The sequence below is a fragment of the Trachemys scripta genome, chromosome 20, assembly GCF_013100865.1.
Source record: "Trachemys scripta elegans isolate TJP31775 chromosome 20, CAS_Tse_1.0, whole genome shotgun sequence".
Lineage (NCBI taxonomy): Eukaryota > Metazoa > Chordata > Testudines > Emydidae > Trachemys > Trachemys scripta.
Genome location: NC_048317.1, coordinates 803,250 through 817,477, shown reverse-complemented (window position 1 = coordinate 817,477; position 14,228 = coordinate 803,250).

Genomic DNA, 14,228 nt, shown 5'->3' with positions numbered 1-14,228 from the left:
TATTGGAACAAGGCAACTTTCCTGCATTGTTTCAACAGAGCAATGTTACATAATAAGGTAAACTGTTTTGCTTTCTTTATCAATCAAAGCCTCTCCTTCATGTTTTTAATCATCTCACAGTCGTTCTTCTACAGCCAGACTCGGAGAGCATCAGATGGGACTGGGAGCTCTTTGAGATCCAGGGCTCTCACTCCGCAGGCATGTGGCCTGCAAGCGCAGAGTTTTGCTCCCACTTTGTCTCCAGAGACACTTGGACTCTGCACAAATTAACCAACCTGGGCCCAGGGACTGCCAGTGTCAGCTCCCAACCGCACAGGAGGGCAGGTGGGAAGGAGCCGACCCAGTGGCCACGTAGTAATTTGACCTGACCAGGAAATGAGGGTCTCTAATGGATCCACAGACACACACGCACTGAGAATGCGCCGAACCTCCCATTCAGGCTCAGCCTTGGGACAGTGAGCCAGGAAAGGCCCCCTGATCTCGATTGCCTGGAGGAGACAGGAAGTGATAGATGGCCTGCAAGCGTTTGACTGAAACACTCCCTAAAAACTGCAGCTAGTCCCTGGAGACATGTCTGTGCCTCACTGCTGATAATCCCTTAGGTCTACCCTGAAACGTCCATTGGCAAAGCTACATCTCGCTGGGGTGTAGAAAGCACTATGCCAACCTAACCCCCGGTATAAACAGCGCTAAGCCAACAGAAGCATTCTTCCATCAGCCTAGCTCCTTCCTCTTGGGGAGCTGGATTTACTACAGCGACCAGAGAACCCCTCCCATCGCTGCAGTGAGCGGTTTGAGTGTAGACGTACCCGCAGTAATCTACAGCTGCTTGGAGCAAGAGGGACACACTGTGTCTGAAAGCAAGGATGACACATAGACCAATGGCCTGAAACTATAGTGCGGGACATTCTTTCACCCAGGCTGTCCAGCTCCCATCCCGTGGCAGACCCCTTGCTGTGCACTGGGCCCCTCTGTCTAGGGCTCTGTGACATGAGGGCCCATTGCTCATCAGGACAAGCAGAGTGGCTGCTGCAGGGCTGAACATGCATCACCCTCTCCTTATGAGAGGCTTCTCCTGCCCTTGAAGCTATAGTTTGGGCATCCTCTGCTGTGCCAATGCCCCTGTATGCTGCAGGACGATGAGCCAAGGAGCACTGCAGGGAATAATTCTTATCCAAGGCTAGGGCTGGTGAGAGCTCCTTGTTCTCCCCAGATGGCAGAACACAGCAGACGTGGGTTCATGTTGGCCAAATAGTTTAGCAATGTGCCTATGTCACTCAGGTGTACCCGCCCCATCCCTGTGCCGTCTCCATCCCCTGTGCCACCTGGGTCTACCCTCCGTCCCCGTGCCTTCTCCGTCCCTGAGCCACCCAAACATACCCACTCCATCTCTACCTTGGCTGCTTTCATTTTTTAAATAGCTCTCTCGGAATGCATTTGCTTCTATTTTCATGGTGGACTGATTTGCTGAGACGACCTTTTAACTGAATCTGAAGAGAGGTGGGTAGCTGCTTCCCATCCCAGCCCTGGAAATGCTCCTGACCTGTGACTTTGAACCAGTTCAAAGCTGCACTTGGCTCTGACTTTTGGCCGTACCTCTCAATAGCTCCTTATTAATGGAATTTTCTCCCGCACACCCAGAGAAGACCTCAGAAAGGCATTTTCCCTCACAGTTTCCTTAATCGCCTGCACCAGCGTGTGGATAGATAATATATTCCACATTTTTTTTAGCCCTTTCAAAGCACGTGCTCCCTCTTTCAGCTCATTTGGAGGTAGCGGCGGCTGCTGGAGACAGGCTGCCGAAGTGGGGCTGGCCAAGCACAGAGCTCAGATGTGGGGAAGGCTGGATCTGCCATTCAGGTTTTCTTCTGAACTGCGCTTCACCCCATTAAAGAGTTTCCTGTGCTGCCTCTGCACTGGGTCCTGGCTGCTTACGACAGAAACCTCATTATAACAGGCAGCCAAGCAGCCTCTGAGACACCTCACTCACAACTACATGTGCTAATGGCTCCAGCAATGGTTCCTGGGAGCTTTAAAGAATACGTCCTCCAGGACGCTCATCCAGAGGAACCTAAATTCCTCAGTTATCAATACATTAGCAGCTCCACTAGCTGGATGTGGCTTTGTTATTTGTTGGGCCTCAAGCAACACAGCATCTACATGTCAATGTCGAGCCCAGTGCAGCCCTCGGTGACTCTTACTGTGACTGTGGGGAAAATGCCCTTTGCAGAGTTGCCAACTCTCGTGATTTTGTCATGAGTCTCACGATCATTATTGTTTCCCTTAAAGCCCCAGCTCCTGGAGGCAAGTGGATCTGGGATGATGTCAGCCTTCATTCTTACAGAAAAAGTAGCTTTCTAGCCCTTGTGGCTGTGGAGAAAGCATCAAAATGTGACCCCAGTTCATCCTGAAGGCTCAAAAAAGCAGAAGGCAAATAAAAAGAACCCCACATTTATTCTTGTCACACAGTCTCATGATTGTAAAGCCAATCTTGTGATTGTTGGAGAGCCTGACTCAAGATTTTTGGGCACATGGGGTTGGCAATACAGAGGGATCTATAGGGACCACTCCCGCCCCCCCCCAGCGTTTAACAGCACACAGCACTGCCCCTAGTGCTGCAGCAGTTGGTGTTAGTTGATTCAGATCACAGCCCCTCCAGTGCCACACTGGGACAAGCACGGCCTCCGAGTGCAAAGCACCTGACTGAGTCACCCCTACCAGGAGCTGCGAGACTGAAGGGTTCCTTGGACGTCTTCTAGCCAGATATTGAGCCAGCCCAGAGGGCGGAGCTTGTGAATTTAGAGAGGATCCTAGAACAAGAACATATGCTTGCAAAATTCTGGGCTGCAAAATTTACCAAAGCGTCTTATAGGAAAGCATGCAGGCCAGACATGATATAATGATACTGTGAATATTTTTAATGCAAACCAACAAGAGACGAGGAGGACAGCTAGCATCAGGGAGTGCCTTTGAATTTGTAAATTTATTTGCATATATAAATCCATCAGTGCATTCCCTGTGCATAGCCATTCAACTGTCAAAACAAACCTACCCCCCAGAGGGATTCCCAGGGATTATTATCCCAGAGAGTGAATAAGAGAAGTACAACAAGAAACCACATTTATCAGCAACTCTTTCCACATGCAGGACTCAACACCTCTAGCAGTGAGTGGGGGATCCGCCCCCATCACCAGGTGGTGAGCTGGGGTGAGGTCAAATGGGTGCTTGGCCTGGGGTAGCCCCTCCTAAGAGGGCCAGCTCATGACCACTGGGGTGAAGCACACAGCTGCTGGGAGGGTCACATTTTTCAGTGCCGTGTTGCCCTAGCAAACAAATGTCCCAGGATGCAGACAATAATGTTTTTATGAGACTCTAAATTTTAGACTCAAATGCTCTTTGTAGTGGACTAATAGCCAACACGTGCCTCTTCGTCTCATGCTGAACTTTCATCGTCCTGCAGGGAAAGAAAAGGCCCTGGTGAGTCTGTACACTGAGCACTTTGTTCTCACGGATTTACAGAGCAAAGAGAATAATGTATTGAGACTCTCAGCCCGTGCCAGTTTGGCTTCACTTGCCCTTCTGAACTTGCCCTGAGAGATAATGTTTCCTTCTAATCTGCTGCCGTCCACCTACAGAAGGGACCCGATGAATAATTCTCCCAAACAAGCCTTTATTCTTAAGGCTGTAGCTGGCCCTAACCCTTTCTCCCTCGTACAGAGTAATGGTTGTGTTCATTCCATGATAATAGCCCGCGCTGTATTCCAACCCACACTTGCCATGGCCACACAAACAAGGTTCAGGCTGCATTACGCTCCAGATAATACTGCTCATTTGGCATTACTGAAAAGAATGTGCCATGGATCAAGGATCAGCTCTACTGCAGAGGCTCTGGTTTCCCATCCCCGCAGGAAACAAGTGCAGCGTCCAAAGGGTTAAGGCGTTTAGCATCATCAATACATTTTAAAGGCAGCATTTCCCCTAGGTTCAGGTATAAACAGTAGTTAAGAGTTTCCTATTCATGTGTATTCTCTTCTTTTCAGGCTCTTGTGCCACCCCCTCCCTGTGGTATTTGAATGTGTCCCTGAGGGCTCCAGCAGTCGCCCCTGTTATATTTCTAGCAGGCAGGAATGAGAGATCTTTTCCTGTTTCTCTTGTACACAGACATCAGAACTTGATGTTCGGGTTCCAAAGCCAAAGGGTAGCCTCTGTATCAAGGGAGGCCAGGTGTTGGAAATCACCCTCCAGGTGGTGAGTTGGGCACTCTGCCAGCCACCATACGAGTTATATTCTGCAACGCTGCCCCCCAGTAAGAGCGTGGGGAGGAAAACAGGCCAACCGGGTGCGTGGCTCTGACAGCTTTGGGCGAGCAAGAGAGTTGCCTGCTGAGGCTGGTCCAGGATCTGCGATCAAGTGGCCAAGGATGCAGGTGCAGCGATGGACTCCTGAACGTACTTAGTGTGTTAGACTCACTTCCCCACTGAGGCTTCCACGTGGAGGACGTAATTTTCAGCTCCCTGGCAGCACTGATTGGCCGTGCATGGAAAAGGGCCAGTGGAGCCTTGTCCAAGCATGAGTGAGCTGCCATAACAAAGCGGGGTTGAGAGCTCAGCTGTGGTGTCAGGCTCTGGCCCGCAGGAGTGGGATGCCTCCCCTGAATATGAGCAGCCCTTTGAGTTGGTGCTGCATGCTTTGTCCTGCCTGAGAGTGGGGCATCAGTCAACCAGAGATCCCATAGGTTGGTCTCCAATCAGACTGAACAGTAATGGCAGCTTGCGGAAGGCCTGGTGGAGCACTAGCACGTACAGACTGGAGGCTGGTGTATAATACAAGCAGTCAATAATAAGATGGGGGGCCGAATTGAGCTCTGGGTCAACACGCGCAGGGTGGCGACTGACGCTCAGACACAGAGAAGTAGCCAGCTGGAGCAAACATCAGGCCATACAGACATATGAAAGAGCAAAGGGTCTGTTCCCCGGGAGGTTTTTGTATCAAGGTGCGATGGGAAGAGATTGGGAAGCAAGTCTGTTGCCTACATGTGGTGCCCTCCATCAGCAGCAAAAAGCGAAGCTAAAGTAGAGGAAATGCAGAATTGGAGCTCAAGTTTTTGTTGTAAAAAGCGAAAGACAAAGACAGCTAGAAGGGGGTGTCCAATGAGGTCCCCTTCAGGGCCAACATCACAAACCCTGACGATGGGCCAGCTCTCCAGGCACTGCACCTCAATACCCCAGGGAATCTCAGCGTCCAAGGAGGAGATCTCCCTCCAGCTGGCCAGAGAACACAAAGCACACGTCGTCTTGCTTCAGGAAACACATGTTGCTACTGACACTCAACTAGCAAGGCCTGAGTTTGCCATTGTGTCTCAGGGGATGGGAGAGATACAAAATCAACACACTACACACTCGCTGGCTACTCTGGTTCTAGAAACTGTCCACCTAGCAATGGTGGACATACTCTGAACATACCCAGGGCAGCTACATCTGCAGCAGAGAAACATCAATAATTATCAGCACAGATTTTATGGAGCCTTTTAATAGAATAAAGCTAAGCTGAGGTCAGACAGTGTAGCCAGGCACTGACTGCGGCTCTCTTCCTAGCAGTAGCTCCTGAGCTAAAGAAACAGCTAAAGGTCACTCTGCGATATCACCTAGAAAGGCTAAAAAACCTCCTAGACCATCAGTTCTTACTGGTCTCTGCACTGAAGTTGGCTGAAAAAGTCTCTTTACCAAAAGGAGGTTACCAGGGCTGATTTTTGACATATCATTGATGTAATTATTATTTACTGCTAAGTGACTGAATCTCTTCAGAGGCTGGGGTTTGCATTGTGTGTGTATTTTTGCATATGCCAATAGCTGGGTGTGTAGGGATGTGGTTGTGTGTGTGAGCCGTGTGTGTGTTGAGTGGAGCTGCGCTGATTGTTTATCTCTGCCCAGTTTATACTTGGAAGGGGATTTTCCCTCCAGGAAATGGAAGAAAAAGGAAAACACATATGCACATACACACACGTGTGAACACATGAACATACACATGACAAACCACACAAGTGCCTGACATACATACACAGAGTCAGGTGAACACACATGCATTATAGACACCAGGTTCCCTAATTCTCAATGAAGTGGTGTAAAGAAGAAAAAGGATGGCTGATAACAGCTTGGCTTCTTTCTTTCTTTCTCTGTCCTACTGATTTACAATACAGCCTGTGGGTCCCATGCCACCCAGCCTGGGAACAGTTCCATGGAACATGGTACCCCCTACAAATATTAGCTTCTCCCCTTTTCCAGAGGCCCCCAACAAAGCTCTGAAATATTACGACACCGGACAACTTGTTCAGAGCAATCAGGAGCACTGAAAACCTGAGCAGGAACGGCTGTGTCCTTTGTGTATCATGAGGCTGGAATCCTGCCAAATTCCTCTGCACCCACAGCCTCTATTAAATGCGTCAATCATTCCTTGGCAAGCCAGGCCCCAGAGAAGAGTTGAGAAGCAACTTCAGACATTTCAGCTGCTTTCATTAAAAGGTGAAAAATACAGGCTTAGCGTGAGCTGGGGCTGTGCTGCAGCTGCACAGAGAGCTGGGAGCAGAGGGGCAGAGGATGGGAAAGTGTGGCAAGGGCCACAGGCTGAAGCCCCTGGAGAATCTCCCAAGTCTGTGACGCGGCTCCCTTGGGTTTTCACTGTTGCAGTAGAACGCCGGGAGTGTCCCTGTGCCGGGCTCAGGTCCTGGCTGTGCCGATGGTGAAGTTAAGAGGGGGGGTCGCAGCAGGGGTGGTTCAGGTGTGCAGAGGCGCCATTTCAGATTTGGGGGGGGGGCAACTTTAATTGTGATTCCGGGGGCTACTTAGGCACCTGAAAGCTCTAGGGTTTTTTGCAGATAATAACTTAGACATTAACTGGCAGGAGCACTATATCTAATTCCTATGTAAAAAAAGAGGATTTAATAAATATTAGACCCACTCAGCTCTAATACTAACATGTTCTCACATCTTGTGTCAAGTCACTTAAGGGACACTGGTTAGGTTTAAAATGTTAATGTATATTCTTTGTTACTAACTCTTAAATACAGCAATTGAAACAACTGTAGAAAAAATCTAGATGACTTTCTATCACTTTTTTGCAGTTCATCAAGCTTGGACTAGATCATTTAACTTTGGAAACATCCTACTAGGGCAAGGCCCCGTGAGTTTATACGGCACCTGCCTGGGGCTCTAGAGGTGTTACCTCACTACAAATAATAGACTAGAAACTAACCTTACACAGGAGTGAAACTGACACTTCCAAGTCACTTTCACAGTATTGCCAATCCCAAATGTTCAAAAATCATGAATCAGGCTTTAAAATCATGAGATTGTGTAAAAATAACAGCTCTGTGGTACTTTTTATTTGCCTTCTGCTTTTTGAGCCTTTAGGGTGCACTGAGGTCATTTTGAAGCTTTCTCCACAGCCACGAGGACTAGAAACTTCATTTTTCTTTAAGAATGAAGGCTGAAATCGTCACATATCTCTTGACTCCAGGAGCTGGGGCTTTAAGGAAAACAATAATCATGAGACTCACGACAAAATCCTGAGAGTTGGCAACACTGCTTTTACTTCTGTTTAAAGGCTAGTTACTTTCCAGAAGGCTCTTAAACACAATGCTACAGCGATTGAGTTACAGTTCTCACAGGAGAATATTTAAAACCAAACACCAAGAAAATTCTATATTTAAAGTTGAGAATAAAACAGACTTCTGAGGTATCTCAGGCCCACTGCAGTCAGGAAAGGCAAATAAACAGGCACAGAAGCTCAGGGCAGCTCTTCCTTTAGAAAGAAAGTTGGAGGGTCAAATCTTCTAGTTCTTAATCAACTAAAACCACTGTTGACATCAGTGCCTCCACTCATAGATACAAACATAACAGTGAACATGTGATAACATGTGGGGTCAGTAACTATATACCTCATACTTAAATATCTGAGCCATCTTACCCAGAGTCACACAGCTTAGATGCACTGGCTCAGGGACTGGATTTTCTGAACAGTGCTAAGCACACAGATAGTGCTCAGTGAATAATGCAAATCATGACAATAATCGTCGACTTTATGGACTCTGTGGATGCAGTTTCTGTCCTTTGTTCTGGAATTGGCCTGGATACAGCTGAAACCCTAAGAATTTGAGGCATAAACACATCAGATACTCATACGACACTTTCTCATTCCTTCCTTTTCTCAAACTCAGAACAAAAAATGACTGAACAAATTGGTTCTCGGTTGAAATGTAAAATTGCCCAGCAGCCATTGCTCTACAACCCAGCCTGGGGCAGAACCTGCCACCCCTTGGGAGTTGAGTGATCTCCTCTCATCTGACGCTCAGTCTCCAGCCTTCCTGACCTCTGTGCTGCTTTTCATGCTGTCAACCATGACATCCATCCTGGGACCATTTGCTGGCCGCCTTAGTTTTGCTCCCTCTATCAGAGTCCTCTTTTTCTGCCACATGCAGCAGAGAGAGAGGCTGGTCTGCCGGATAGGGAGCTAGCCCTGAAAGACCTGGGTTCTACTCCCGCCATGGACTTTCTCTCTGACCCCAGACCAATGCTTTAAGGACAGAATTTCAAAGGTTTTTAGGCACCCAAAGATGCAGCTAGGCATCTAGTGGGGTTTACAAAGCACCAAACCTTCTAGGGCATTTGAAAATCTCACTAGGGGCCTAAATCCTTTTGAAAAACTGGCCTTTAGTCTGTGTGTGCCTGAGTGCCCCATCTGTACAATGGTCTAACTGGCTCCCTTGCAGGTGTGTAGGACAGCTGCAGAGCACTTTGCTCTTTCCCGCACGGATGCTGATACATTTGTTGGGTGGCTGGACACATGCTTGGAGCTGGATTTTCTGGGCGGTTTTACATGCAGAGGAATCCAGGCAGCCTCTGCTAAGAGGGTCTGGAATTCTGAGGCCAGCTGCACGGGCTGTGGGGAGAGAGCTGCAGGGATGGGGGCAGCTGCAGCAGCTCAGAGTCATTCTGCTTTCACGAGTCTGTGCAAATCTCCCTGCAAACACTTCTACCATCTCAGCTTTGGAGCAGAGAAGGAGCTAAAAGCTGGAGCTTCCCCCCCTCACTCAGAAATTCTGAGGCCAGCTGTACAGTGGTCACCAGTGGACAAGCGAGGGTGGTAACTGCAGCATTCTTGCCACCTAAGGAGACTGTTTTGCTGCCCCTCACTGGAGGTGGGGAAAAGGGATTAACAGAGAAGGACAATGGGAGAGGAAAAGAAGATCCAGGGTGAAGGTGACTTCAAGATTCCTGACCTGGGGAGCAAAGGTAGATGTCAGTGAAGGAGGTTGGAGCAGAGTTAGGGACATGGGACACAGTGGGGCAGGAGCTAAGTCCAGTGGGGAGAAATGGCAGAATTAGAGGGGTTCAGAGACAGGCCAGGAGGATGAGCAGGTGCCTGGAAAACCCCCATAAGGGAAGTCAGTGATTGTTACCTTACAAAGGAGTCTGTCCAACAAGAGGGACATAATAAAAGTTGATGAAATAATGCCTGGTCTAGAGCTGAGAGATTCTGCGCTTCCCATCCCATAAGAACAAGGGGACATCCAATGACATTGAAAGGAGACAAATTCAAAACAGAAGGAAATCTTTTTGAGTGCAGCGTGTAATTGGCCCCTGGAACTCACTACCACAGGATGTCACTGAGCCCAAGAACTGAGCAAGATCCTAAGTGGGACTCGACATTTCTATACATAGCAGGACTATCCAAAACCCATACTGTGTGATTGGCCCCAGGGCTGAGTGCCTCCCGGACAACCTGCCTCCCCTCTAGGCTGGAAGATTGAAGGAGTCCTGTAAATGAAGTACCAGCTGATACGGAAGATTGTCCCATTTCCTTCCCCTCTGCCGGCAGGCCTGTTGGCCCCAGGAGCATTCCTGTATCCTGCAACCAGCTACTCCGGAGTCACAGCTGCAGAAATACACGGGGTGAGGTTAAACAGTGAATAGGGAACAAAAACGACCCAAGACTTTGCTCCCCAATAGAGTAGGCTTTGACACAGTCTAAACATATGGGATGGGGTTGGGTGCTAACTTGGCTGCCGTGAAGGAGGCAGGGTAGCACGGGGCATGATGAGGCAGGGCCCACAGCCAGCAGATGAACTCACTTCCAGAAAAGAGAGGGCTAGAAACTGATCAGGACACTGGTGCCACCTCTCACAGGTTTGCCTGGGGCACGGGGACTTCTTGTTTGCTACCAGCTCGTGTGGGAGGTGCTCAGTGCCTGCTGATCCCCGGGGCTCAGGCGTGTTTTCACTGAGCAGAGCAGAACCTTTGCTATTGATGTGGGCTGTGGGCCATTGGCTCCAGTGGGAGCTGTGGGCACCCAGCACCTCCCAGGATCAGGCTGGAAGGCACAGAAGGACCCTTTCTCCTTTGCTGGCTGCTGGAAGGGGAAGGGCAGGAAGTATTGGCTCTGGTGATAATTAGGGAGATAAACGAGTTTGGGAATCAGAGCAGCCTCGCCCACTCTGCTCATTGTATCAACCAGGATGTTCCCACAGGCAGAAACACCTTCCAGCCTGTGCAAACCATGCCTGGGTTTGAAAGCAGTTCATTGTCCCCTCAGGCTTTCTGGCAGCCATCTTGGGAAGCTGTGGTGTGGTCTCTGCGATTTAGGGACAGTGATGGTGGATCCCACGTCGGAGACAATAACATAAGAACGGCCAAAAGGTCCATCTAGCCCAGTATCTCGTCTTCTGACAATGGCCAGTGCCAGGTGCCCCAGAGGGCATGAACAGAACAGGTAATCATCCAGCGATCCATCCCCTGTTGCCCATTCCCAACTTTGGCAAACAGAGGCTAGGGACATCATCCCTGCCCCTCCTGGCTAATAGCCATTGATGAACCTATCCTCCATGAATGTATCTAGTTCTTTTTTTAACCCTGTTATAGTCTTGGCCTTCACAACATCCTCTGGCAAGGAGTTCCACAGGTTGACTGTGCATTGTGTAAAGAAATACTTCCTTTTTTTGTTTTAAACCTGCTGCCTATTAATTTTACTTGGTGACCCTTAGTTCTTGTGTTCTGAGAAGGAGTAAATAACACTTCCTTATTTACTTTCTCCACACCAGTCATGATTTTATAGACCTCTACCATATTACCCCCTTAGTCATCTCTTTTCCAAGCTGAAAAGTCCCAATCTTATTAATCTCTTCTTATATGGAATCTGTTCCATACCCCTCATAATTTTTGTTGCCCTTTTCTGAACCTTTTCCAATTCCAATATATCTTTTTTGAGATGGGCTGACTACATCTGTATGCTGTATTCAAGATGTGGGCTTACCATGTATTTATATAGAGGCAATATGATATTTTCTGTCTTATTAGCTATCCCTTTCTTAATGATTCCCAACATTCTGTTGGATTTTTTGACTGCAGCTGCACATTGAGTGGATGTTTTCAGAGAACTATCCACAATGACTCCAAGATCTCTTTCTTGAGTGGTAACAGCTAATTTAGACCCCATCATTTTATATGTATAGTTGGGATTATGTTTTCCAATGTGCATCACTTTGCATTGATCAACATTGAATTTCATTTGCCATTTTGTTCCCCAGTCACCCAGTTTTGTGAGATCCCTTTGTAGCTCTTCGCAGTCTGCCTGGGACTTAACTATCTTGAGTAGTTTTGTATCATCTGCAAATTTTGCCACTTCACTGTTTACCCCTTTTTCCAGATCATTTATTGACTGCAGTTTGCAAGGGGACACGTTTTAATGCAGCCAGGGTTACTCAGACACTAGACACCTGAGTCAAAGCCCACGGGAGCCAATGGGACTCTTCCACTGACTCCCACAGGATCTGGGCCAGGCCACACGTGACCTTGCTAAGCATTGCACAGAAATGGCCAGCCAAGGGTGAGCTCTGCCCTCAGGCCGCCAGGGGTGCTGGCTGCTCACTGAAATCTCGCTGGCTTCCCAAGGGCATCGTGGTCCAATCTGAAGCAGAGCTAGTCACTGAGTGAAGGGCCCCTTCCAAGCACTCCCGAATATTGGGCCCTTCTGCCCACGCTCCCAGCACCCGCCTCGACTCCCTGGCTTCTGCTCTGTGCGCCCTGGCTTGGGCAGCTGTGCCCTCCCAGGTGTGTGCCTGGCCAGCTGGAGGAGCACGTGGCCACAGGGTACTGCATGAGAGGGAGAGAGAAGCCTGGGGTTCGACCTGGGAGCCAAGCGGCACATCTTGGCTCCACTCCAGCCCAGTTACTCCTGGTTCCACGCCAGCAATTCCCCCAAACCAGAGATTTCCATGTGTGTGTGTGGGGGGGGGGGGGGGAGGGGGGTGGATTATTGGACTCAGCTGAATCGAATAAAACAGGCTCCTGGAGCGTGGCTGGGGAGTCCACAGGAGACGAGGCTGCTCCTCTCAGACTCAGCTGGCTGTGGGGTGAGGAAACAGCCGTGAGGGCTGGGTAGGGTGACGAGGGAAGGCAGGAACCCAAGACCAGCCTCAGCCAGGGCCAGGCCACATCCCCCCTGCTCTAGCCAGAGCAGAACCCCCAGGAGATCTGCTGTCGGCAGGCTGGGGAGGGCTCCCTGACCTCCAGGTGCCTCCTGGGGAGCGCGGAACATGCCCTGTCCCTCCCGCCTGCAGCGTTTGTGTTGCGTGGCTGCTGCGTGCCCACAAGCCTCGGTACATGACTCAATCCCAGACCCCCAGGGGCCGGGACCGCCGTTGGAGCTGTCAATGAACACACATGTCCACGCCGCTAGCACAGCACGAAAGTGCGACCTCGTCTGTAGCCAGCAGGTAGCTCGCCCCCTCCCCGCAGCTACCCCCAGCGTTCACGGTGCAAAGCTGCTACGGGGGTCTTCTGAGCGTGTGCGCAACGTGCCTCAGGGGCCGCACCGAATCTGGCCCACTGGTTGGATCATTCGCTGGCCCGGCCCAGCCAGGTACTGACCAGGAGTGCGATGTGACGCCGATCCAAGCCCCCGGGTTGGGGGTGACGCCTGTGGATGCAGAATCAGAGACTCATCCAAATACAGGGGGACTGTGGGTGTGGTAATGAAGTCCAGAGCCCTGGACAGCCACTCCTCTGACAGGCCTTGGCTGGATTCTCCCTTAGGTGCTTCCTCATCCTCCCTGTCATGCCAGCGTCTAACTCCTCCCCCTCCTTCTCCCACACGTTCGGGCTCTGTCCAAATCCTGCCTCGCCTTTCTCCATGATGCCTCTTCCTTTCTGCCCAGGCAGCCGCTGCTCTCACGGGGCCTCATCATCTGCTGTTGTCCCTGCTCCCCATGACGCCCACTGCCCCCTCCAGCCCATTCAGCACGTCATTGCTCTGAGCATGTCACCTCCTCCTCCGCTGCACCAGGCTGAAGCATTTCACTGCACCCACAGCCCTGCTCTGCCCAGTCTCTCATCACGTCACCTCATCACCACCTGCTCAGCCAGCCTCGAACGCTCATGCACCTGCTTGTGCCCAGACACGCCACGCTTTCCTCCCTGCCACCCCTGCACTGAGTCAAATGGGCCACTGCCCGCTCCGCCTTCATACCCCTTGGGAGATTGGAGTGTTATGCCCAGCTCTGCCACGGACCAGCTGTCACCCCTCACTGTGCCTCAGTGTCCTCATCTGTAAAATGGGGATACTGACACTGCCCTCATCTATGACCTGATTGGAGATCTGTGCCTGGAGAGGGCAGTAGCAGAGCTGGGTGTCATTACCGGGCCAGCTAGGCATTATTCTGCCCCATGTCGACAAGTGGCTGGCTAGCCATGGCAAGATGGAGGAGGCAGGCATGGAGCATTTCTGTGTAATTCAAAGAAAGCCCGTGAAGGTGATGGGACCTGGTCTCACTGCACCCTCTGTATGCCGCTCGCCTCCTTGCTCGTGGCTCTGCGGAGCAGAGACCATCTCCCTGCACATGGGCAGCGTCAGTTATTAGTAACAGCAGGACCTCGCATGCACCATACGCATGCCACCTAAGAATGTCACGGACAGCCTGATGTTAGAATCTCAGCTCAGGGCCTCCTTGGGTGCTGCAGGCCAAGCCCTGGCCTCATGGCCTGTAACACATCACCCCCCATCGCAGTCTCACCTCGTCGGCCGTTTTCTTATACACAACCTTTATTATGTCTCTTTTGATGCTGATGCATATTGATGTCTGCAGTCCCTCGCAGCCTGACCCAGCTTCAGGACGCCATCTCCCTGGGGAGAGGAGCCCTGCCGGCTGGGGATAGCAATGCCAGGAGCCACGGAGTGGG